Genomic DNA, 23,030 nt, shown 5'->3' on the forward strand with positions numbered 1-23,030 from the left:
AAGAAATCGAACATTTTCGTATTGCTAGCAGAAAAATTTAGCTAGAACGTACAATTTATTCAAACTTGTTAATCGATTGAAAAGTATGTCATCGTAAATGACATTTATTTATCTTAAAACCATTAACATAACAAATTATTGATATAGTATTTATATCAATAAATTCAATAATCCATGTTAGCAAATTCTTCCCGCCAATTCTAACTGTGTTAAATTTCTCTCGAAAAAAACTCCGTTTTTTACCGACTGTGTTCACCGTCTGGCTGCTAGATGGCGCAGCTGGCGACGACATTCCGAGCGTCATCTATGGCGATTCCGAAGAAGTTTCTAGCGATCCACCACGTGCGCGCGCCCCACCAGGCGGCGTAAGTTGCGAAGAGCGGGGGTTTTGCTTGATGGTGTGCGCGTCGAGCTCACCGGCAAAAGGTAGTGGGGAATAGACACCCATGGCATGCCTGCAACGGCGCAGAATCCCATCGATCATTCGTACCGTTTCCCCGTGTTTCACGCCGCCGTGTGTTGCACCGTGTAGAGGAGTCGGCCACCACTGCCCTCCCTCTTCAACCTCCACTCTGCCGCTGACACGTCCACCCATCTCACCCCACCCCCGCGCGAATTCCCCCTACCTATACGACGTGCTGAGTCCGTGACGGTTCGGCGGGCAATGCCGACCAACCATCACGAGGCCTTACCTTCCCTATTATATTTATGTGGCGGCTCGCGGTCGGGAAGGTTTATGTGGTGTCTCCAGTCTGTCTCGTGCCACTCTTTTTTTCCTCGTCCTCCTCCTTTTTCTTCTTTCCGCGCGTCCGACGTTTTAGTGTGCCATCAATGTTTGTCACCGTACTCTGCACTATCGATGAAATCGTTTCGTCCGCATAGTCGATCCTGTCGCCTGGTTCCGTCTCGATAACGTTGCTCGGCACAAATCCTGTGATCACACAGCGTTGATACCGTGTCAAAGTTACTAGTGCACCCGTCGTACTTAACACACACACAGTCCTTCGATCAGATCACACGTCGAAATTGAAGTTGAGCGGCTTCCTTCCCGTACATCGAGCTCTCGTGCGATTATCGGTCGAGTCACTCGAATCGATTCTCGCACATCGTTTTTGCCGGCATTTCGTCGTACGCTCATGCCGCAACCGTCGTTTCGTTTCGAATCGCGCGCATAACGTGTCTCAGTGTGTGCATCGCGAGACCCGGTAGCATGATCAGCAGATCGAAGCGTGCACCACGTGTACAGTGGACTCAATAAGTGCAGGCGTACGTTCAACACTGACCAATGAGAATGTAAGGATGCAGGGCCACGCTCCGGATACCGACGACGTTCACTTGTCCGAAACGTAACCTTACCTTGCGTGCATTTTGGCGGATTCACTGATATTCAGCCGGTAACTTTGAATTTCATCTCTCGTTGCTTTGCTCTACGGTTTCCCCACGTTCCGCTGGTACAATTATGTTCTCGTGTTTATTACGCGTATTTTCCTCGTCATCGTGAAAAAAATAATCGAATTGATTGTTCAAAAATGAAACTGGCTCTTTAAGTTAATCTAATAGAGTTTTATTGATTAACGTAGAAAGGTAGTCAGAATTGTCCAATCTTTTCAGAGAATTTTTACCTAAACCTTACAAAAAATTAGATTTCGATATAACCTACGATAGTTGTCACACAAATAACAAATATCCTCGTATGATACGACAATCATATTCAAAGTGAACACAGATCGCGCTAACAGACGGCAAAATCGATCAACGTCAAAATGAAAAAGCCACGCGGGAATATCTCATTGCGATTAAAAATTTTCTGGAACATCCGTTCTATCGGTGTCGGTTCGGACGAAAGGGATCTCCATAGTACTTTCGTAGACACGTATGTACAGGTGCTTCTGTACACGAGCGCGCTTGTAAGCACATGTACGAGCCGCACGTTACGCAGAGGCGATCGTAAATCAGTCAGTTACCTATATATGCGCATATAATACGTACGCAACGTAACGGTATGTAATTTATTGTTTCAGGTAAGTGACGTTGCACCGCCCCAGGACTTGCGAAGCACATGCGTGCATCTTCCTTTCCCGGCATAATGTAAGCAACCCACTGTACCTATTACATTACGACCGATGTCAAGCGGACGCGCCGCTGCGTTCGCCATTGCTCGTTCGGGGAAACAATGAAGCTAGACCGCGCGTCCACACGCTCGCGTGCGTTTCAACCACCTATTGCCCTTACGCGCAGCTCTAGCTACCGTTTTCTGTTTTTTTTTACGAAAATTTCACCGCTCCGGGAATTTATTGTCTGATCAGCCGGACAATGAGTGCAGATTTTATCGGGGTATTCGATACACACGCGACAACGCGCGGCGACTTCGTATCCTCCGCGATCACGTTTCCATCGTCTCTTACGCGCTCGTGTTCCCTTTTTGTTTACACGGTACACGGTCTCTTTCGTGTGAACGGTGAATTTTTTGCGCAGTTCCGGGAACACTTGATTGCTGGTTTAATGGGCGAACGCGAAGGACGTGGCCGCTGCTTTGTTTACGGGGTGTTGACCACGGTGTTCATAAATTGTCGCTGAAAGCATAATCGCAAACGTTCCGTGGACGTTTCGAATGGCAAACGATATAAAGGAAGGTTGCTGTGTAAAACTATTATTAACGTCAAAGTGGAAAGAGGATGTTGTCTAGCCTGGTTGCGCGATAAATTATACCGGAAACTCTACACAGCGAGCAGAATTACGCACGTTTCGTGCGCAGATTATTAAGATGGCGGTCTCCGTCAAAGAGATTCTTCCGGGTAGGTTTCTTAATTTTACAACGAAGATCGCGTATCATTCGAATTACCCGATTATGAATCAGCAAATCGGTTTATATCGGCATGGGATGATAGCGGTACTGTGTCCGTGCGAGGCAGCTGTCGATACGAAATCCGGTTTTCTACCGATTTCGATTACACCTTCGCTCTGATATTCTCGCGGCGATAAGTGGACCATAAAGACGAGCACCTGTAATAAAATATATTACCGTAATGGTGCGTGCTTGGCTTGCTGTAAGATAAAGGACGCTGCCACGAGCGTACAGGTGTAAACGGGCCTAAACGAGCTGCGGTTATTAGCGGACACCGCGGGAGGGTGGGAGAACAAGAAAATAATAATCCAAAGATGGATGAAAGCGAAAGGACAAGGGTTCGTCGTGTTCGTCGGGAACCAGCCGGTACGGGAGTGAAATGACGGGTAGAGGGGGTTAGGGTTTCATGGGTAACCGGCGAGAAATCCTCGTCAACGACGTAGCTGAGATAGGCCACACACCGGCGGCTTGTAAAACACGCGGCGAGATTAAATGCTTCATTAATGTGATTAAAGTAAAAAGCTGCGTGAGTAATGAACCAAGCTGAATCATCAGCCGGTCGTGCAGTCTACGCTCGAGCCTTGAATTGCTCTGTTGCACCTCTATACTTGGTGCTTACCCCTGCGTCTTTTCGTTAGAGTAAACGGTCTTCGATTGCGGCTGTAGCTTTGTTTCAACGACTCCTTCAGCTTTGTGTGAAATTTCATCTATTTTTGTATCTTTCTGAAATTTCTTTCCAAAGAAACATAAAGTTTCCATATTCGTGAAATTGATGTATCCTTTGTATTATACGATTAATTATACTATTTATTATTATAGTTTGTTTGCCTCGAAGGAAGGAAATTCGCCTGATTAGTTTTACTCGTAAAGAACAATATTTCATGTTTCTGTCATTTTTTCTTACGAAGTCCAGCCAACGACTCGAAAAGATATCACTTCCCAACAAAGTGTCTGCTAGATAGTTTTTGTAAATACTTCGCCGGTAATTCGACACGGTCAAATCGGTTTCACGAGATTGGTGAGACAGAGGGGGCTCCCGGGCCTTGGTGGCTTAGAGGAGAAGCGAGTCGGAGGCAAGGGCGAGGCGGTTGGATGCAGATACCGGACTTTTTCTGCAGGCCCTGGAGGGGCGGCTATCTGGCCGTTCAGAGGATAAAAGTCGCGGTGTTCACAATTGGTAATGCCGATAGAGCTGCCATCTTCTTGCCATACAAACGTCCTCCCGGTTACAGGCGGACCGGCCTTTCTTCGCTAAACACAACGATCGTTGTGCATTTCTTCGCCACGCGCATCACAAATGTCCACCGAGTCACTATACGATACTTTGTTTCGATTGCGTGTACCTCTTAGAAGCCTATCATCGTTCTTCTTCCCTTTGCACATTGTTCCACGTGTTTTTCCTTTTACCTGTCACTGTCTTTTCTTTAGATCAATATTCATACCGGGCAATTTGAATATTCAATTTGGCTATCGAGAAAGAACGGTCGGGTAAAACGTAAATTTTGCGAGAGGTTGTTTGTTCATGTTTTTTGGGAAAGGCGGAAAATTTCTGCTCTGAATATTAATTCTTCCGTTGAGGTTGCCACAGATCTGGTTCCACCGAATGGAAAGCATAAACATAACGGCTATTCTTCGTAATTAGTACTATGCAATTTGTATCAAAATTTATTGACGTTGAAGGAATGTCTCGTGCTAGTTAATACTCGACACAGTTTGCATACCGAGGCACGTGTAAATGTCAAATGTCGCGCAACATATGAAAACGCGCCACTTGCTGCTCCATTCCTGAACGCTATGCATATTTTACAACAGGCGTCACACAGCGCCATAGTGAGTCAGAAACCACGACACTATAAATTGCATTATTAGGTCATTACCTGGTTTCTACAATGTATCAACACTCGATATTATCCATCCATCCTAACTTGGCGGTAAAATTCAATAATAAAATAATAGGCACCATCATCGTCATTCCCCATCATGACAGTGCGGGTGTTTATGCAAGTTTATATTTATCTGAATAAAACCGGTTTAAAACAGAGTTTAGTTTCTTCCGCTAAATATTATAACAGACGTTATATTTTGGATATTTTACATATTTCTTCGTCATATGAATATTCTCTTCATTTTCATATCCTTAACTCTTTGAATTCTCACGTAAATTAGAAGTCTAAGAGTTTAATATTGAGCGAGGAAGATATAACGAATTAAGAATACATATTCATATCCTGTCTAGTTATTTTATAGCTATTACATAAACAGAGTATATATACATCACACATCAACACCTATTGCACACTGTAATATATTATCTTATCCGAGGATCAGATGTCAATGAGGATCAATTCATAAAAACTACAAGAATGTAAACTAATTAATGCAGATAGAGATCTAAAGCAATTACACGCTATACGGAATGTTAGCTACAATGTACCGACCAAACATTCCAGAAACTATATGTCCCGTAAATGCACAAAAATCAGCACTCCACTTATTATTAATTATTATGAAGTCCACCGCTTCTTCTACGAAAAAGGAGAAGACAAAGTTCTTTAGAAAGAAACAAGGAAGAGTGGAAGCCGTGTCGAATGGAAAGGAACGTTTCAGAATGGACAGTGGCCGTTTCATAAGCCTTCAATTGGCGTTCCTAAAGGCGTCAGTCTTACGGCAGGCGTGACAACCGATCGGTTCGCGAGCTACACGGCAAACGTCAGGTCGTTACAGCAGCAGATACGAGGATCTTTGACGGGGCGGTCGCGCGGCCCGACGTACAAGGTGCCGTGGCTTGACGCAAAGTGCAAGGAGATGCGATCGACGATTATGCACTTACGGTGTTACCGTATATAAACGGGCCCCGTATAAGCCTCGCCGGGTATGCATGGCGCACGTATAGCGCGCGGACCAGGCCACGAGAGCAATGTATCTTCCGCCGTGACATTGGGGTCTGCGCTAATCGCGCGACAATCTTCACCGCGACGAGCGAAGCGGCGCGAACCGGGACGACGAGGACGGAGAACGACACCGACTGTGCCAGTGCACAAGTATTCCACTAGATTCGAGGAGAAATTCGGACCAATAGCTAGGACTAGGGAATTCCAGATCTTCTAGAGATCTTTCTTTTTTCACGGTTGAGACGCCGTGTATCTAGCTTGAAGGTAGGATGTAAGAACACTGAATCGTGGGGACGTGTGAAAAATGTGACGCGATTAGATCGCATTGGACTTTGTGTCATCGATTACCGTTTATTGTTTCCGATGTAACAAATTAACTAACGAATGGCCGTTTGCTTTAATATAGTTTTTTCATGTACTTTGTTCGTTTCGTCTGGCGTAATGTTCGCAGTAATTTATTAATTCACGAATAATTCTCGAACAACTGAAATTTCACTTTTAGCCTACTTTCATTATCCCCCCCCCCCCTCTCTCTCTCTCTTTCTCGAATTCATACAGAGATTTTTAGCTTGCGAGTTGTGAAAGTTCTTTCACGAATAACAAAAGTAGAAACCTTCGTGTTCTTGAAACAATAGAAGTTGCTAGAATTCCTGCAAGACGCGAGATGGTGATTCTGGAACTGAAAGGATTAATTCTTAATTTTGAAATGTGGTAGTAAATCAGGTGGAAACACAAGAAGCTCTCCAGCAAATGGAAACGCTTCTTCTTCCGGAGGCGCTGCAAGCAAATAAGTGGGAGTGGACGTGGACGAATCACAGAAGATTGCAAAAACGCAAAATACCGAACAAGAAAACAGGAATGAGAATGAACGAGTGCTGTTTAACACATTTGATCTTACCGACGCATATCTTGTTTTGCTACTTGAATAATACTCTTGACGCAGTTGTGCATTATATGCTTTTCGAGAAAGTAACTTCGACGTACAATGGACGGCGTGTTAAGGAAAATATTATCAAAGTACATCTTCTGAAGTTCTTCTTACAAAGTACAATAATTTATCAGTGATATTAGCAAATTGACAAGTGACAAGTTCTAGGTTATAAATTTCTTAAACTTACCTACTCGTAACATTTATTAACATTATAATTTATTTTTGTATTTTTTAATATTAATAGCTTGTATCTTGTAACTCGTAAGCATTAACAAAATTAGTTCAATCGCGCAAAAGAGTTGGTACCTTAGTCAGAACCTAATGTGTTAAAATTCGAATGACAAAGTCAAAAGGTCATAGGAAAGAATAGGAAGGAAAAAGGATGTAAGAAAAAGAAAAAAATAAAGGAGAAACACCAGGCGAGGAGATAATCGCACGAGCGAATCGAAAAGTGCAAGAAGCGGTTGTAAAGCTGGAAAGAAGGAAGAATTATAACAGAAGAAGAGGAGGAAGAATAAGAGGAAGATGAAAGAAATCGCTTAGCCCGACGCGAGACTAAACTGTTCGCGGTGCGCGATATCTCGACGCTCACGAGCAAAGGACAATCGTATAATTAGGTGTCCTGCGGAAGGCTACACAATATCCACAGGGAAGACACATTGGCGGCAGGTTGGCTGCATATTCTACGAGATGCGTTCCGCGCGGGGTAGATAGGAGTGATCGCGAGAGGCTATCGCCCAGCAATCGGAGTGTCCACGAGTAATCGATGCTGGAATGCTGGTAGGAATGTTCGAACTGGTCGACGAACGGGATCACCCGGATGCTGGCGTTGCCTTTAACCGAATGCGCTGCTTAAAAATGCCGCTTTTTGGCATGGCCACGCGACCGCCTCCGGTTCCGCTTAATCGCCTATAACGCTCATCGTGGATGCAGCCGTCCTTCCTGTTTCAATTAACTCGAAATATTCTGGAACATGTATCCTACGACGACATATAAGACAGTGAATCTTGTTCGATGTATAGAATGGAAGGTCGACCGAGTGGCCGCGTATACGGCTCTGCGGAGAAATTGAATATTCACGTTGCGTGTGGAGGGCGCAACGTTGGAGCGGGTCGTCTGAAAATATCGTAGTTCGCGACCACTTATATCGCATATTCTCTGTAATTTTTATACCCTTCGATAAGAATCTTCTACACGGATTCTTCTATAAAAACGAGGTGGCGTAAAAAGAAGTCTGACGTTTATAAATTGGATGGTCTTAAACCAGGGACGATGGAGTTTGAATAAAGGTGGGAGAATTGAGACATTGAGAGACGATTGAGATTCCTCGAGTGAATAGTAGTGACGTTTCTGATAGTGGGAGTATGTTAACCAAGATCCTTCTATTTCATTGGTCCGTCGCGAACTTATCCGACAACGTAATTACCGGCGTGTAAATGTATTTACGCTCGGTAGACAGGACGCGCGTCAACAGTACGTGCATTCGCCACGGCCATATTAATGCCGATAAAAAATTGCGGAAGCCAACAGCTGCGGTGGCGCTCTCTATCGAGAACAGAACGGTCAGATACGGATCTATCGAACGCGCCTATGCCGCTATGTGGAGCGCACGCAGCGAGCAGACCCGTAATTTATTTGCCGCCGGCCGCCTACCTTCCAGCTCCAATATAATCATTATAATTATTGTCTCCCCTTCAAATCGAGTTCGATAATCATCGCCTGTGTATTTGTTGCACGGCTCGCATTAACGGGCCAGTTCGCTCGTACGGCGGAGACTCCCCGTTTCTCCGAACCACGAATCTGTCCTTCTGTTTCACCGTTTCCATTGTTCTATGCCATTCGTGTTGCTTCTGCGAGCCGGCGAGACACGAAACTCTACCTTGCGAGGTGAGCGTGGCGGTAGGGTGCGATCGTTCTTCTTCTTTTCCTCCTTTTTAAATAGCTTTCTTCTTTCAGGTTTTTTTTTTATCTTCCAGAAAGATTTGTTAGAAATAGAAAGAAAGAAAGATTTAGAGGTTTTGGTGTGCGGGTGAAAAGTAACAGATAAATTGTCAAGTAGAGGAAAATGATATCATTTTTTGAAATTTGTTTTAAAACTTGTAGAAGTAAGTCATTTGTTCTCTGAGGAGTTGAATATTATACACTATACAATCATGTACGTATATACATACTTGAATAATGAGAAATTTACAGAAACTGAAGTCTGCCAGTTTCGTTCCTAAATAGACAGCAACAATTCTTCGATAATCTTGGACGTTTCGCTCATTCCATTTTTCCTACTTCCACCTTAAAAGTGAAATTTCTGAAATGTACCACAACGTTTCCCCTATCTAACGAAATTTCTTCATCGAAGCTCGAGATAACCGGTTTTAAAAATTTCTACGCGGAAGTCGTCGAAACGATACAATAAAAAAAAGCCTGGGGAAGAAATAAAGAAAAACGTTGGCATTCCACGGTCTGGCATTTATCGGTGGCTTTTCGTTGGTGTTCACGATAACCCGCAGCGGCGCTGTCGACCCCCGGTATCGCGTTCTCGTTCGTCGGCGTAGCGGCAACCGCGACATTATAAATTGCGACGATCCATTCACCGTGTTAATTTGTCCGCTTTTCAATTAGCGGCAGAGCCGAGTTCGAGCGATGGCGTCGGCGAATAAATTGAACGATGCCGGCGACGCTGCTCGTGAGAGAGGCTGTCCGTGACTTTCTAAATTCGCCATATGTGTCTGTGTGTACACGGTGTACGTACACGTGTGTGTATCGTATGTATTAGTAGTAGTTGGCCCCCATACTAGCGGGCGGTGCGCTGCGCCGTTGCCATCGCTGTGCCGTAGCCGTTTCACCGACAGGTGGAAGAAACTTCTCGCTTCCTAGCGTTTGGATCGTTTCCAAAATTCGTGCTGCTGCCGTATCGATGTCTGAAAAACGTTTGATCGCGCCGCGCCAACTGAGTGCAGAGAAAATATTGCCCTTCGTTATGGAACACTCCTTAGATTAAACGACATTATCGTTTTGCGTTTCTTAGCGATCGATGTAGACAAAGTAGCGGACAACGTTACCAGCATTCCTATTTACGTGTTGCCTGTCATGCTACCCCCGGTAAACACTTGAAATCGTTCTCCCTTGTGTTTTATGATCGTACGTCGCCTGCAGAGCGTCAAAATTTCCAATGTTTTATGCCAATGGTGTGTAATAAACAGGCTGTGTATCGAGATACGAGGAAACGAAACGCGCATTCGTCTTACAGCCCCGGCGATGCATGCAAGGAGCACCGTTATCAGAGAACAACTCGGTATATCTAATCAGCTAGACCGAATTGAAATCGTGTTGAGGAACGGTAGATCGACGACGGGCAGGCTTTCGTGCTGGGATTTGATGAATTCGCGGTATTGACACACGTGACAGTAATTTCCATGGAAAAACTCGGTACGGTCGGTCGTAATATTCCGTCATTTAAAAAGCATCGCTGCGGCCGCCGCCACGAAGGGAAAAGCAAGTTGGTGCCGGGCCACCTGCAGGCAACTTGGGAGCGTCACGACGCCGCCGTCGCGGCGAGTTACGGCCACAAATCACGCAATTCGTAATTGCCGCTACCAACTACGCGATTTCATGTAAGGGGAGGGACACAGGGCCGTGTGTTGGCTGCACGTGTGGAAGGAAATCCATAAACATCGATTGCCTCTGCGTTCACGTTCACGTGGAACGTCGAACGTCGAACATCGAACACCGACGAAACGCTAAATATTTCCATATCGTGATCCGCCACTATGAAATCGCGGGAAAGTTCTTTGAATTCGCGCGCACGACGTCTGCACGGCCCCGTTTGACGGCATCCGTTCTCCGAGCGAAATGCCCGCGCGTTTTACCTCCTACGGGGATAAGAATACAATCGTTGGGAATACTCGGTAAAAACGATCGGGAACTTCAAAGGATTGCATCGTAGTGGTTAGGTCTTGAGCATAAGGTTTTAACGAAAGAGTTTCGCGAACTTCCAACGATAACCTGAAACTTCGATTTTACCTATGGCTTACATTTTGAAATTTTAATTTCAATTTGGACGCGCACGTTTCAACTTGCGAATTTGAATGTGCATCTCGTCTTCGAATTTACATCTTCAAATCTATATTTTACTTTTTTGTATTTACATTTGAATATTCAAAGAGAAAATTTGAAACTTCCTCCTATACAGGGTGTTTGGTAACTGGTGGTACAAGCGGAAAGGGGGTGATTCTAGACGAAAAAAGAAGTCGGAAATATAGAATAACAATTTTTCGTTTGAGGTTTTGTTTTCGAGAAAATCGACCTTGAATCTTCGCTCGGTACGCGTGCACTTTATCGCGTCTCGTTATAACGGATCTCACTGTAGATCGTTGTCTCGATGGAAAAATTAAAAAAAATAATTTTTTATTCTATATTTTCGACTTCTTTTTTCGCGTAAAATCACCCCCTTTCCGCTTGTACCAACCACCCTGTATATCACTCGAGTAATTGTCAACATTTTGCTTGACGATCCTTCTGATATAATTCTAACTGTTCGTTGGTTGCTATTTCGATCGTACGCTGTCCAGAATTATGCGCATATTCGTTCAAAATCGTATCGATAAAGATGATGTAGCTTCTTTTACTGGAAGAGGAGAAATATTCTATTTCAGGCGGACCCATCGAGCAAGGCGATTAGGTTTCTAGTTCACAGCATCGCGCCGTTTGTTACACGTGACCCCGGATGGCGTGGGGTGTGAGAGTGCAACATTGTACCAACACGCTGCAATTTCCGCGGCGATATATTATGTTCGCGTTCCAAGACATTACTTCGGCCTCCGTCGATGTCGGGGTAACAGGCTGACCACGGTGAGTTTGATTTCTTGCCGATGCAGGTTACATTTTCTGCACGGCAACTGGAAGAAACCGCTGTCGATAATAAGCAGCCCTACGACGCTTGTTCGCATTACAACCGATTGATTATCCCATCTAACGTACGATGATCGACTGCTTGTTCCGATAATGACATACGCTTCATTGTATAGAAGATGGCGTACAAGCGCAAAACTGAAATTAAGATATCTGCAATTACGTGGAACAACCTTCTGTTTGGTCAATGTCAGATCCATTATTGACTGTATATACATTTACATACATGCATTGTACGTAATGATTTATTTATTTACGTACGAACGTAATTACTTGTTATTTGAAGCTGATAACGAAGTTTTACATTTTTCGTTGTTATTTAACGTGTACGCCATAACTCAAACCTACGTAGCTATTTAGAGCACTTGTGTGATAGCCTAATTCAATTGAATTATATTCAATTCAAATTACGAAAAAGAAATTCCTAGTATTAGGTTGTCCGAAAAGTGTCTTTCCTTTACGGACGCGTCTTTTACAACGATGCATCTTTATACGAACGTGGAACCTAATCTGTCAAACGTGATCTTTACTTTGATCGAACAAGATGGATCATACGTAATTCGATAGAATAACATAAAACGGAAAATGTGCATCCATTATTTCCTTATAAAATGGAAGAAGCTTTTCGAACGACCTGAAGTCCATAGATATAGCGAGGGTTGAAACAAAGTTTAAAAATCGTACGGTAAACATCGTAATCTTTTAAAACAGAATAATAGAAATTTAATACATGAATACTCTGGAATCTAGAATATTACATGATCAAAATATAACATCAATATAACATGATGAAAAATATTTAATACTAAGGCTATCTACTAATACACAGCGTACACAAGTACCCACTACCTTTTTTCTATTTCTCTCTTCCTCCGTCCCTTTCTCAGCGAACAGTATACAATTCTACGTATAATACAGAAACAAGTGTGACATAAATCTTCTTACTAACATTGTATCATCAGTAGGTAAACGTATTAAGTTTCTCTTGTCCAACTTCGAAACTTGAATCCCTTCTACCAGTTAACTGACGTCATGCGCGATAGCACGATCGCAAAAAAACCCTTCGGAGAACATTTAACGCAGCAAGTAACAAAAAATCACCTCATGGTATCGCATAGATGTTTTGCAATGTATTGCCGTGAACGCAGCGGTAGCGACGCATCGGTTCCTCCGATGGTCGATCGCGGAAGAAACCTGGCGACGCGACGCGCGGAAGATTTGAATGTTATCTGACACAGGGATCGACGCGTACGCGTCCAGGTCCACGTCATCGCGTAGTATATCACGCGCTGCGTCGGACGTGTTACCATTGTAACACGCTCGTTCCTGGGGCAATACATTATTCCGCGTTTCGCATTCCCGTGTATTAGTCGGTGTTCCTTTTAACACGATCGCCGTGCCCGGCACAGCATCGCTCACGGTTCCGTCCACGCTAAAAGCTTTCTCCGCTGGTAATTACCGACATATACGCGTGGGCCACCGCAATCGTTCCGAAATCGAGAAACGCTCCGCATCCGACCAGGAGAACCATAATAGCTGGCAGAAAGACCTCTCAAACCTTTCCTTTTTTTCGCCCTGCAGAGAAATGATAGGGGAAGAAGTCGTTGAGAATCGTGGAATCTGGTTTGCGGTCGAAATCTAATCCATTCTACTTAGTCTTCCTCCGAATTTCAAGTTTTTGCTGGAACTAAGACATAGACGCTCGTTTAAAGATTGCTATGGTTTCGTTAAATGTGACTTTGTATCTTAACTTGCTATGCTATGATTTCTTTAGCTGGTTGTCAAATGTTCAATGTTGTGATATTGTATTGGATGATATAATTTTGAAATGTCCATTATCTGTATTTGAAGAGCTCAGAGTAGATAGCGCAAGTGATAAAAACCTTTAAATTGGAAGTATATTGGCGAAGTTAAATGTTGGTAAAAATGTCTGTATGTTTTCAAGCGCTGGAACATTAGATGTCACTACTATTATGAAAAAATATTTGTACTATTCTTCCTTTGGTTAATGTTCGTTTAATATCTGTATGCATATATGTATTTGGTTTTTTGAAGAACACTTGTACACACAGCTTCTCCATTGGGCCCTTTATTTAATCAGTCTGACATCCAATTTTAATTAAGATTGAAGTTGAGATTCAGACTACATTTTGTAATGAATACAGTCTGCTTCAATTGAGTGAAGAATATAATCTCTGCCATGAGAGCCATATTAGAAGGCGAGGGGTTAAAATGGTTGGTCGAGTCATTGTCTGCTCTTTTGGTAACTACTTTTTGTCCGAAATAAATTGGCCGCTCAAGGCCACTTCCGTAATCATACATTTCTTTACATTATAACACAAATTACAGCACGGGCCAACTGTTCACAAACGCACGTAGAACCTTTTCCATCAGATATGTATAATATTCCCTAGAAGTTTCAACTGTACACGATAGATGTCTTCCACGTACATAATTTTTTCCCTCTTCTATAATAAAATGTTTCTAATATAAACACGTAGGAACGTTATATTAAACATGGATAACATTCTCCAAAAGAAAAGAAGATAACAAGAACGTGCTATAACGTACGTGTCTTACGTGCTTTACAACCGGAAACAAGAACCGCGGCTCTAATAATCACACTTTAATAATAACCTTTGTACCTCTATCTTCGAGTAACCATTTAACGTGAACGAAGAATTTACAACTCCGCTATGTAGTTTACATATGCCACTGCACTGCATTGCAAACCATTTATATACTTTAATCGTTCGTTGCATCACGCAGATGCGCGTAATTGCTGCGGGCAAATTAATCAGCCGACATATACCTTGGTATCAAAAGCATATTAAACATTTTTCCCAAGTTAGCCACCTCTGCAGAAAGCACTTCCGCTCTCTTTGACCGTGAAGATCGTTTCATTGTCGGTACTCGTACTTACCAATCGATCGATAGGGGTACCAATATACTAGCATAATTAGCTCGAATGCATTTTTCCTAAGATTCCATCGAAAATAAATGGACTGGTTCCATTAGCATAGGTGTGTTTGTGTGGCATATCCGGAGGCCTAGGTGTAGGTGTGTCGGTGTGTTTCCGCGCGCGCCCTCGCGCTCCTTCCTCCTTCACCGGCGCTGCCTGCCATCGTATCAACATCGCACTTCATAATCCTGCCAGTGTTTCTGCGCGTCTCGATCCGTTACCTCACCGCGATCGGCTCGTTCTCTATGCCTCGAGTCTACCTAGTTCAGTGAACAGCCGTGTTTTCTATTTCTTCGCGTCTTTCATTCGCGTTTCCATTCGCGTTTCATAGACGTCTCGTAGATATTTCCTGGCGAACAAGGATAATCCTGATGGATGGAAGCGGAAACTTATGCTCGAGTCGCGTCGTTTACGCGATCAAGATCGACGTCGAGATTTTGTGCTTCGATCGCAGATGTGGTACGCGTGACTAAGACGATGTAAGACGCATTGATAACTTGCGAGGTATATTTACGTTTACGTAACGAGTTGGGTAACGTCCTAAGTTATTTTTTTTTATTTTTTATTTCCTTCGACATAAATTATTTCGTTAACTCGTAACATTCGACTGGATGGCACAACGAAAAACGCCATTTATTTCTTCTAATGCGTTTCGATCGTGACTGAAAAGTGAATATAATTCCCGTTAAATATGTGCCCGTAAAATGGCGTGAATAGAAGGAATCGTTTCGGTCGTCGGAAAGTTGGAAATTTCAGAGTCCGGCCCTGACACGACGGGGCAAAAAGTTGGTTACAATTTGTTCTGTCGCTGGGGGCGAGCCCATCGAAACGAAGCAAAAGGACGACATCGAAAGACGTTCCGACTAAGGGGGCCCGGCACTTTTGAGTCTCGCCGAACGTCCGGAATACTTATCTCGAAATAGATCATGAGAATTCGACGAGACGCGGTCCTCGCAAGGGAGCCATGGTATGCGAGTGAGAATAAGGATTTTTCCTAGTTAGATCCATGGCCGACGGTCGTTCCGCCCGATGCCGATATATCAGGCAATACGCGTTTCTGTCGTGCCAAAGTGAAATGCCATTTCTATCCGTCAGGCATCGAGCCAGCGGTACACGACGGTGAATCCGTAGCCGCGTGCTTCTTGACCCTCATTTTTTGGTATCGTGCCGCTTTCGGGCGAATTCTAACAGTGTATTGTGACCGAGACCATAAATCACCTCCAGCTTTTAAATTGCTTCAGTTTGACAGTGGTTCTTTTTATCTTTACTTTTTTCTTTCCTTTACTCTTTCGGTTTGCCACTTACGCTTCAACAGATCCCGTAGAAATGTATTAGAAATATCGCATAACAGCACTCGTTTTTCGAACCTAGTCATTTCTCGTATTGTCACCATCAAGCGAATATGGCAGGTGATACTTTGCTCGGAATCAATTGGCCGCTCAAGGCCATCAAACGGTTATCCCCACTACTCGAATCGTTTCATCATTGTATCCCTTTTATTTACCACAAAGACGGACCACAGGTAACGAAATTACAATATTTACCAGCGATAGCTAGCTCGCAGCGACCAATTAATTCCCAACAAAGAATATTCCACGCATATCCATTGTGTTAACCCATGAGTCTATCGAAACCGGCAGCCAGCCAGGCAAGGGGTTAGTCTTCGCTAAAAAGATTCGTCTGTAAATGCAATCTTTCTCTATGAGAAATAGCAGCCTGACTAGTTGAGCGAAGAGAGAAGAAAAGGGAGGTGAAAGGTAGGATGGGTGGGAGACTAAGCGCAATTTGCCCTGCGGGCCCCGTGGGTGGTTGCTCGATTCTTGGTTCTGTTGTGCGGGATTGGTCAGACGTCTGACAGTTGACGGATGACAAGCCGGCCTTACAGTTCTCCCCTTTTACGCCCTCGACGCGAGGCTTTGGTCCCAGGTTCGGTTCCTGCCACGTCCATTATGTGCCGTGAGCAAGGCTGAACCGGCGGGCGTAACGGGATTATTAACTGAAATAGGCGTATAAGTCATGTGTCTTCGTCTACCCTGCCGCCAGTCCCTTCTACGCTGGCGAGCCTCTTCTCTTTCGACGTCGTCTTCGCGCATCTAATTTTCAAGAGACCTCTACGCTTGGGAACACTCGGGAACGTACGGGTCTGTTGGAAATTAGAGAAATTCCCCCGTTCGTGAGCCGCGAGAATTCTCGGCGATGGCTGCTGGATAAGCAACGGCACGCAGTCGAGATGCGAATCTCGGTTACTACTCGTGGAAACATTAAAAATTATTTCCACTTCTTCCCGGGTTTATTCACTCGACCACGCTACTCCTCTATCTCCTGTCGTATGACTGCTGCCTTTGCTACGATGTTTCCTTATCGCGTCTCGATCGTTATTGCCTTGATCTTATATACGTATGACCCATGGCGACAGGGTCATGGGACACGGCACTGGCTGTGCTTTCTAGTTTATGTCAAAGAGAATGTTGGGAATGTTAATCCATTAGATTGTTCTAAGAGTTTCTTTCGTTTTAGAAGGAAATAATAGATACAATATTTTTTCTTTTAATACAAACGAAACGTGTCCTGCGACAGCTAGAAAACGATCGGAGATAAAGACCAAAACATTTGACAGATTAGGTTTCATGTTTATATCAGCATAGCCAGATAAAGCAGCTGCGTGCAGATAGCGAAAGGCATTTTTCGGACAACCTAATAGAAGCACCCATGTGTCACTGATAGTTTTAGAAAGATTCATAAAACAATTTCTCTTGTATATAAACGTTGGTATATTGTTGTGAAAAGTTAAATAGGAACAGCTTGACCTTCGTCGCGCGTGTGACTCGGAATCTTTTTCCTGCCCAAGTATTGGCAAGAGGGAAAGAAACGATTCGGTCGATCCCCTGGTTACATCGAGAATACATTTTTCGATAACCGCGGCGAGAGATGGTTGGCGAGGCGGTGCTCGATAAACGAGTTGTCGGGTCGCAGTTTTTTGATGCCGAATGCGCGATAAAACGGCCACGCTGGCGCGATGATGCGGATCTAGAAGCGACGCGCGAAATGTTCAGCAACAGAATCCGCGCTTCGTAGTCTCGCGGTTAAAGGAACGGCGCGGTGTAAGAGGTACACACCAGTGTCACGTTTATCTGCACGGCGATCGGTTGCGCGCACAGCGATTGCGCGAAACCGCTGCGTGGCGGTCTTGCAAGCCTCCGCTAGCAAAAGTATCAACTTCGTGTGTAACCGGCAAACCGGTTGAACTTGGCGTCTTAGTTTTCTGCCGATCTTGTTCTCGCAAAAATCGATACCAGTTTAGTTCTCTGGTTCGATTAAAATTCGATTTCTTGACGAATGGAACCGTCGTATCTGCGTGTCGCTAGTCGGCAAGCAAACGGGAACTCGTGCGGCAAATTATAGCCGTTTCTCAATGATTCTTGGCGCGAGATTTCAGATAACGATGATTCGCCGACTCGTAACGAACACGAATAGTCTTTTTTTCCTCAATGGTATCTTTTTTATCGTGGTAAAAGAAAAAGGAACAGAGGTGTCGGGAAACACCCCCCATGGTTTTTCTCTCAAATTAGTTAGAAATAAGCGCGCGGTAGGTAGTAAGTAGACCGTTCTTTTTGCAATAATGATTTGGCACGTCATTTATGGTGAACGGCGGCAATAAACGCTACACAGTAATGGTACTACGATGTAAACAGGAACAACGCAAATGAGAAGTAAATTAATTCAGATACTCGTGGATTGGCGTGTTTTGCACGAGGAATGGCCTAACGTGTTTTCAGCCACTAATTAAGATTATTCCTCGAGTTTATCGCGTTCTTCCGTAAGCGGTGTGTCGACTTCTCATTGTATAGTTTTGGTGGAAGTTCGTGATGCGTGAGAAAACGGACACGAACCGGCATCCCGGTTTGTGCCGCGATTAAATCTCTCGCTCTTCTACGTTACGTATATATCGTTGCGCTTATAAAAACGGTTATGTGGACTAATTGGTCGTCGTTGATCCTTTTTCTTCTTCTCCTTCCCTTTTTCTTCGTTCTTCTTATACGCCTCTCCTTGCGATCCAGCTTTTTTCCTCTTTCTTTAAAACGCTTCTACACTCGTGCAATCCTTTTTTGTCGTCACGTCACAATTTCCTCCCGCCTCGATGCTTATGAGTTACTGCATCCATGAGGAGTATTACTACCTGTCGAACCTGACTCGTATACTCTTGCCCTGGCCTATCATTTATCATCTCATTTTATAGTCAACTGATCGTGCTCCTCGCTGAATTGCCTGTAGCAGTTTACTCCGGATTAAACCTACCAATATCCTTCTCAAGCACATACATCTTACACAATGTATCAAAGTTGACTTATTTTTCAAATACTTATCGATTTAAAAAAATATCAATGCTTTTTCCCCTTCTTTCCGTATCATCGGGAAAAAATGAAGATAGACGGGGAAAACATATCGCTGTTTAATAATATAATAGCGAGCGTAGCATAAAAATGAAGTCCTTACCCATCGAGATACGATCAAAAATTGGTCAGTGATTTAATTCGCCGTTTCGATGCGGGACAAGTTATTCGACGCGCGATCGATCGTCTAATCGTTATTCAATCAATGCCCGACATTTTGTGCAGCGTTCGAAGGAAAGGTTAGACGCTCCTTGACGCGAAACGGCGTGCCTTCACGCGCTCTCTATTCGAGCCAATCTCTAATAATATACTTTAACACTTCGCTGGTTCGTTTCGGTAGACCACCCAAATGTACACCGATCGAACGATTTAGCTTCGACAACGGTGGCCCTGATTGGTATTGCAGGAGAACGACGACCGTAAACGCGCAAACAAACAGTAGGTTAGTCGAAGTGATTGATAAGCAGCGCCACGCGCCATTCGACGGACAAATACGATCGTCGAGAAAGCGACAGGACCGCCCGCGGATAGCGTTCGCTGCTCTATCTGTACGGCTTCGTGAGCATACCCCCAACAAGGAGACTCTAGGGAGTTGTTGAAAAACCGTCTCGAGATCATAGACTGGAAAAACGTGATAGTTGTAATGTTAATAACGAGGAAACAATAGTCATCGCGAGAAAAAAGTACGCGTGTGTCGAATCGGTAGGCAGAGCCATGCACCTCCAGAACGAGCAAATACCGAATCGGAAAAGACGACAAGACCGCCCGCAGTGCCACACCACGGTATTATGTACGACACAAGCAAGAATGATTGTGCCTTTCGCGTTTTGCCTTTTGCCAAGCTTTCTAGGCGCGACAAGATATTCACTGTCAGTGTTCACATCCTGAGCATTGATTTATCGTTTACCACCAGGATTCTTACGAATGCGTTTAAACGTCTTTTTATGGAAATAAAGAGAATTGTTGTACGAATTAGAATGTATGCAACATACACGGGTACTGTATGAAGCAGATAGAAACGAGACAAAGAACTAGAAAGTTTTGAATGAGGAAATTTCGAAATCGGCATGGAAACATTCGTGAAATTCTGTAACCATCGTGAGTGTTCTCCTTCGGACCGGTTGACGAGTATAACCTTAATTAGCATTTTGTACTAAACATATGCACAATTTGTCCGATATTCGATGTAAATAACGAATGTGGTCGCCGGCAGCCCTCAGTTGTAAGCAGTTATTTGCATACATGAATATTGAGGCACCGATATCGGATTAAGTGACAACTAGCCGAGATAATTGCTTGAAAAAGCAATATAGTGTATATATAGCGTTCGGTCGGCGATCGTTTGCTCGCCATGTGATTCGAAAAAAAGGAACCGGTTATCGGGGACGATCGTGTTACATTGGCCATTTTTTTTTTTTTCTGTAATCGTGATTTTGTCGCTGCCGCGTCCATTATGCAAATTGAATCGACACTATTCTCGACCATCTTATCTCGCCACTTATCGATGGGAACGATCGCTAAACAATTTTTAACGCTACACGTGGCTTCCCGAAGTTTGCCAAAGTTTTCCGTGGAATTCCCGCCAAAAATGATTCCAGCCACCTATCGAATTCGGCAGGAACCACGAGGAAACGGATGTTCCGGAAAAGTTCGAGAGATGGCGTGTCGTGTGATTCGAGGTCGGGGCGGTGGAGTATGCCAGCTGTTTCCGTGCTGCCACCTTCAGTGGCCCGTTCAAAGTGAAGGCGGTACTGACCTGCGCGTGTCCCGCATCATCATAACACAAGCCGAACGCCATGCTGCCAGAAGATTTATGGGCCATATCATGGCGCGGCATCTAAACGATTATTTGCTGTTAAACGTAAACGGCTTATAAAAACGAGCCTGCATAATAGAGTAAATATAGGCTCGATGTTCGGCCCCGGTAAATTTATAGATCCACTTAAAACGATCTTGTATCGACGCACTGACTGCTAACCCTTAACCCTGACAGAAACTGTCCCGGACAACGTAGCCTTCGTAGAAATCGCCATCTAGTGGACTTTTAATTTCTTTTCTTTTCTTTCGAATAAAAATCAGACAATTTTAAGCGAAATTAATTTTTTCTCGTACTATAAAAAACTTATTCAACGAGTCCTTGACAAATTTGTCTGCTGTTCCGTTCTGCTTATCTCTTTTGTTTTTTATTGACGCATTTAAAATTAATATTTCAAAAGGCGAAGAACAAATCGGACGGGGTCCAACTCGATCAGATATTTGCATGCGTCGATCGTCTTCCTCGTACATCAAGCGCGTGTTTAGAAAGTCAACCGAGTGCCTCCTATGAAGAACAATAATTTATTAAACGGATACGTCATCGCCCTGTTGCGATACTTGTGCGTTTCCCTCATTGAGAATCAGAAGAGTGAATCGCGGCATTTGAATAACAAACGGTATGCAAATTCGGATTGCCCCGCAGTCGTTTAGTCCCCCGTGCGGATCTCTATGCCGCGAAATCCGAAAATATACTGTGTCCATTCCCGAACACGCGTCTTCGATCATTCTACATCCTGATCGATTTATTATTCGTGCCGTTAAATATTTCAACGCAGTAAATCGATATCCCTTTCTCCAATGTCCTTAAACGTTTTGATGTGTCTGAAGGCAATTGATATTCCGTGTAATCGTCAAACAACTGTCAGTATTTTTCTCATTCTTATTTTAATTCCTGTCTATATATATATATGTCCTGTCGTATATATTTCAACGATTTCCGAACATTATATATTTATCGATGAATTTTGGACACCTCTTCGATGAATCACGATAGTGAAATAAAACAAAATATCAGGATAAAACAGGAATGGGGAAATTCATTTGAAATCTTCACAATTATTGCTAGCTTTTCGGCGTTGCGATGATAAACGAGGAATCTTTGTACAAATAAATTTTAGAAACCCTTTCGGTGGATCACCAAAGTGAAATAACGAAGCAAAATATTGTCAATGAAAAATCTAACTATTTCTCGTATGGTTTTTATCATCGACGCATGAAAGTTTATCGAATATCCTTCGAAATTATTGCTGCTTCCTCGGTGTTAGCGACGATATAGAATAAATTACCATATAAATAGGGTTCGGTGTTACATCGTATTTCCTTGTAGAAACAGCGCGGCGCGGCGTCCTCCGGCGTTCGTTAATCCGACCGGCTGCTCAGAAATACCATCGGCAGGGAAAGCTCTTAATGTTCTATTCTTACATCTCGCGGCATCTTCGGGGCCAGCGCGGCTTGATAGCCTTCCTCCAAGAAGATTTTAATTAAGCCCGCCCTTCCAATGTTTCGTCTGATTGGATGAGCTAATCCCGTTCCGTAGAAAATTTAGGGTGTCCCTTCTAGAAAGAGACTCAACCCTGCTCTCATGGCCGTTAACATTTTTTCGCGGCCTACTAAGAAAATTATAATGATTTATCGACCGATAAATAAAATCCACCCTTCCCCGGGCAAACCTCTGACATTCATCTTGTCGTTGACGTCGCCGCGTTTCTCTTGGACAATTCTGGTATTTTTAACGGGCGCGTGCCTCCGCTTCGATTTCATTTTTTTTCCCCCTCCCCCCTTTTCCTTTTTCTTTACTTTCGATTTTCACCTCGAAACTTTTTTACGCCGCTTTAAATCCACCGTTATTCACAGCAAAGTGTCTAAAACAAGTAACACGTTACTAAGACGTTTTCCAGGGACGGAATAATTGTAGATCTCCCGAACTTAAAAACATCCTGCCCGTGCCCTGATGTTTGTCGGCCGAGGAACACACGCAATATAGATGTCTTCCTTTTTGACAGAGCTGTATTTTTCTATGGTAGAACGAGCCCTGAAAAAAAAACAGCTTGTTCGGCGATGAGTTTTCCGAATGATGAGTTTCGGTCGGCATTTTTGTCCATCATCATGGAGGCGCAGTTGGGTCTCGGTGGGAGGGAAAGTTTCTGACCAAGTGGAGGGGATGAAAGGGAAGTAGCACGTCAGGGGATGACATCTAAATCTTCCTTTTCGTTTCACGCTGACTGCCCGCCCTTTCGCTGGCTACGCTCCTAGTCGAAACTCCCTTTCTGCTTGTTCTGCCTCCTGGAGG

At 43.9% G+C, this 23,030-nt stretch overlaps 1 protein-coding gene across 1 annotated transcript in view; it reads left to right on the forward strand.

Annotated features, from left to right (window-relative positions):
- Ubx (ultrabithorax) overlaps positions 1 to 23,030 on the forward strand; it is a 350,493-nt gene that overhangs the window by 263,075 nt on the left and 64,388 nt on the right. The gene's annotated exons all lie outside the window — the stretch shown is intronic.

Source organism: Bombus flavifrons, chromosome 18 (assembly GCF_040668555.2).
Source record: "Bombus flavifrons isolate JBK064 chromosome 18, iyBomFlav1_principal, whole genome shotgun sequence".
Taxonomy (NCBI): domain Eukaryota; kingdom Metazoa; phylum Arthropoda; class Insecta; order Hymenoptera; family Apidae; genus Bombus; species Bombus flavifrons.